Source organism: Carassius auratus, chromosome 22, assembly GCF_003368295.1.
Source record: "Carassius auratus strain Wakin chromosome 22, ASM336829v1, whole genome shotgun sequence".
NCBI lineage: Eukaryota > Metazoa > Chordata > Actinopteri > Cypriniformes > Cyprinidae > Carassius > Carassius auratus.
In genome coordinates, this window is record NC_039264.1 from 6,403,643 (window position 1) to 6,408,229 (window position 4,587).

Below are 4,587 nucleotides of genomic sequence, written 5' to 3' on the forward strand. Positions count from 1 at the left end.
TGCGTCACAGCTTCTCTGCTCAAAACATCAGCGCTAACTCTCCCGATAAGAAGAGTCCTTAATGGGGCTCCTCACATCAGGCTATTCATCTTGTTGCCGAGTCTGTCATTAGATGCAAGAAAGATAGTACGTTCTCCACATTAGAGAATCAGAAAGCTTTTAACACATCTATTCTGTGCTTATTGCTAATTGCTAAGGAACATATCGTATTGCCATTATATGTAAAAAAAAAAAAAAATACAACATAGAATTTGATCAGGAATTTGTATTAAATGAACATCAAGATTGTTGTAATTAATGGTGTTTGCGAAAAAAAAACAGGCAGAAAAATCCTCTAGACTTAAAGTGGATGAGGTTCATATGAGGGCCTACACTTAAAACAACACCTTAGCAACTGCAAAACAACACCCTGGCAACCACTCACAACACCGTGACATCATAGCGGCGAGCAAACTCCATTCAGATCCTCCTTGATCCTACAGAACCCTGAAGCGATCGATCCCACACCTTACAAGAAGACCAAGACGTGTCTACAGCGGGATTCTGGGTTAGCCGAATGGTATTTCTGTTAATCCATCATGACTCTGTCGTATGTGTCAGCTGAAATTGCTCCATGTGCTCTTTAAAGCAGCGCGCACAAACGCCAGCATTATTGATCTAGACGAGCGCACTGTTTATTCCAAATGTTTGTGAGCGCTTCAACAGCCGCTTGAGTTTGATAAATAGATCTGTAAATGCAGGCTATAATTTAACCGTTGAAAATGCCGTCAGCGCTGCGGATCCTCCGGATCTCTGCCTCTAGAAAGACGAGGAGGACGATTCAGATGAATTTTTAAATATGTCATTTGAATTTCAGCATTCGTGGACAAACAACAATAAATTATACATGTTAGCAATATACCGCGTCGAGTGTATATTGCGGGAATGAAAATATAACAAATTAATGCCCCGATTCCAATAATTTGGCATTCTGTAATAATAAAAACAGCATAATGTTTTCATAAATGTTATGAAGGTGAACGGTTGGCGGATGAGTCATGCTGTTTATCATTTCAGTTTCAGTGTTTTTGCAGCGCAGTAGAGTCGTTCTGGGCTCTGAGGCAGTGGAGTCAGGTGAGGTCTTGTGCGTCTAACCTAAGTGCATGGGTTCATATGAAGAACGTGATGCACGAGCCAAACAACTCATTTACTGCAGCGCGGGACCCTGCGGCCCACGGCTGCTGTCTTAGTTATCATATCGCTCCTCTCGTCCCTTGTCCCCACTTGTTTGTGTTGGTATTGTTTTTGTGGCGTGTAATAACGCCTCTTATGTCCTGTGGCGTTTCTGTAAATGCAGCGGACTGTGATCATGTTTATTTATAAAGTGCAATTTATTGAGATTATTTAAAGTGCTTTAGAGGAGCAATATACAGAAACTAAGAAATAAAAACAACCCTCAACAATAATCAAAGAATAAATAAGATTTTATGTGAAAAAAAGTTTAATGTAAAGATGAATAACAATATTATTATACAGTATTGTTCAAAATAATAGCAGTACAATGTGACTAACCAGAATAATCAAGGTTTTTCGTATATTTTTTTTATTGCTACGTGGCAAACAAGTTACCAGTAGGTTCAGTAGATTCTCAGAAAACAAATGAGACCCAGCATTCATGATATGCACGCTCTTAAGGCTGTGCAATTGGGCAATTAGTTGAATTAGTTGAAAGGGGTGTGTTCAAAAAATAGCAGTGTGGCATTCAATCACTGAGGTCATCAATTTTGTGAAGAAACAGGTGTGAATCAGGTGGCCCCTATTTAAGGATGAAGCCAACACTTGTTGAACATGCATTTGAAAGCTGAGGAAAATGGGTCGTTCAAGACATTGTTCAGAAGAACAGCGTACTTTGATTAAAAAGTTGATTAGAGAGGGGAAAACCTATAAAGAGGTGCAAAAAATGATAGGCTGTTCAGCTAAAATGATCTCCAATGCCTTAAAATGGAGAGCAAAACCAGAGAGACGTGGAAGAAAACGGAAGACAACCATCAAAATGGATAGAAGAATAACCAGAATGGCAAAGGCTCAGCCAATGATCACCTCCAGGATGATCAAAGACAGTCTGGAGTTACCTGTAAGTACTGTGACAGTTAGAAGACGTCTGTGTGAAGCTAATCTATTTTCAAGAATCCCCCGCAAAGTCCCTCTGTTAAAAAAAAGGCTACAAGGTTACAATTTGCCAAAGAACACATCAACTGGCCTAAAGAGAAATGGAGGAACATTTTGTGGACTGATGAGAGTAAAATTGTTCTTTTTGGGTCCAAGGGCCACAGGCAGTTTGTGAGACGACCCCCAAACTCTGAATTCAAGCCACAGTACACAGTGAAGACAGTGAAGCATGGAGGTGCAAGCATCATGATATGGGCATGTTTCTCCTACTATGGTGTTGGGCCTATTTATCGCATACCAGGGATCATGGATCAGTTTGCATATGTTAAAATACTTGAAGAGGTCATGTTGCCCTACGCTGAAGAGGACATGCCCTTGAAATGGTTGTTTCAACAAGACAATGACCCAAAACACACTAGTAAACGGGCAAACAGTCTTGGTTCCAAACCAACAAAATTAATGTTATGGAGTGGCCAACCCAATCTCCAGACCTTAATCCAATTGAGAACTTGTGGGGTGATATCAAAAATGCTGTTTCTGAAGCAAAACCAAGAAATGTGAATGAATTGTGGAATGTTGTTAAAGAATCATGGAGTGGAATAACAGCTGAGAGGTGCCACAAGTTGGTTGACTCCATGCCACACAGATGTCAAGCAGTTTTAAAAAACTGTGGTCATACAACTAAATATTAGTTTAGTGATTCACAGGATTGCTAAATCCCAGAAAAAAAAATGTTTGTACAAAATAGTTTTGAGTTTGTACAGTCAAAGGTAGACACTGCTATTTTTTTGAACACACCCCTTTCAACTAATTGCCCAATTGCACAGCCTTAAGAGCGTGCATATCATGAATGCTGGGTCTCATTTGTTTTCTGAGAATCTACTGAACCTACTGGTAACTTGTTTGCCACGTAGCAATAAAAAATATACTAAAAACCTTGATTATTCTGGTTAGTCACATTGTACTGCTATTATTTTGAACAATACTGTATATACGATATTGCATATATAATATATAAGATATTGAAATATGAATTATGAACTTATTTATTCATTGACTTGTCTTAATACAAATATATTAATTATAAAATATTTTACAAATGTTTTATTTATATATATATATATAAATAAAACATTTGTAAAAATATAACACCTGTTTATTTCTTCCATTAAAGTGTTTAACTTGACCTTTATCCTAATACAAATATTTAATAAAATTCTTTAAAAACAAATCTAAAAAAATTTTTAAAACATTGTTTTTTTTTTAATTATATTTAATATATAATTTAATTCCTAGTTATCCTATTTAATATATTTATTCATCTTGAAAGTAACAATTTACTTATAAATTATGGTATAATGTCTGTAACATATGTACAGTAAGTCGTTTAATTTTCCATTTTCAATCTAATCGATCTTTCCAAAAAACACTTTATAAAATGAATTTGTTCTTTCACAATGATTTTAGACTTTGGCTTAATATATATGCAAATGCTTTTAAATAACAGCATTATAATGTAAACTAGAGAATGACATTTATTAACATCCTACAATTTCTCAGGTATCACGCTGCAACAGCCAACAGGTTCGTCGTTCTGTTTGCGGTTCTTGTAATTTAGTGCTCGTTAATTCCAGCACTTGTGCTTGTGCCAGCTGGTTTCATGTTTTATTCTGGATCTGTGCCACTCGAGACCAGCCGGTCTCATTAATTCAGTTTCCGTAAACATTCGCAGGTTTCCTGGTGTTAAATAATGTGATTAGTGCCCAGTAGGCCAATTCAGATGTTAGCCACAGAGTGGACGTCATTTTTCTCACAGCAGTCGTTGAATCAAATTACATATGTGTCAGTGTGTGTGTGTGTGTGTGCATGTCCGCACTTCCATGGTAATGGGTCTTTATGTGTTTTCCCTGGCTGCCAGTATCCATGGTAACGACAGGTCTATCATCGCTGTCGGTTGAGAGGGTCTTGAGTGGAAATGATGGACCATCTCCATGCGCTTCAAATGACACCCGCCCTCAAGGCACAGAGCCGCCACACAGCAGCGCATCTACTGCCCCCTAGTGTCTAAAGATGACATTACCTGCTTGACTGAAATATGAGGAAGACCACAAGTATGAGAAATAACAATAATGATGCTTGACTTAGTCAGTACAACTTGGTTAATAGCAAGAAAGTAAAGTAAATGATTCACTTTTTTGGTTTGGTTTTTTTTTAGTGTACTGTTCCTTTAAGGATTCCGTACTCTCCCTCAAGAGTGAAGGGAGATTGAATGGAGCACGGAGAAACCTGTTGAGGAGCACTGGAGCAGACCTGGGAAATACATCCCAGCGTGTTGAGAATTCATTTTCACTGGCAGCTTCAGGCAATCAGACTGATTGCGTTTTCACGTGTTGTGGGTCGACACGGGAGAGGGTTTTGCAGGAGGGCTGGGCGGTTCAC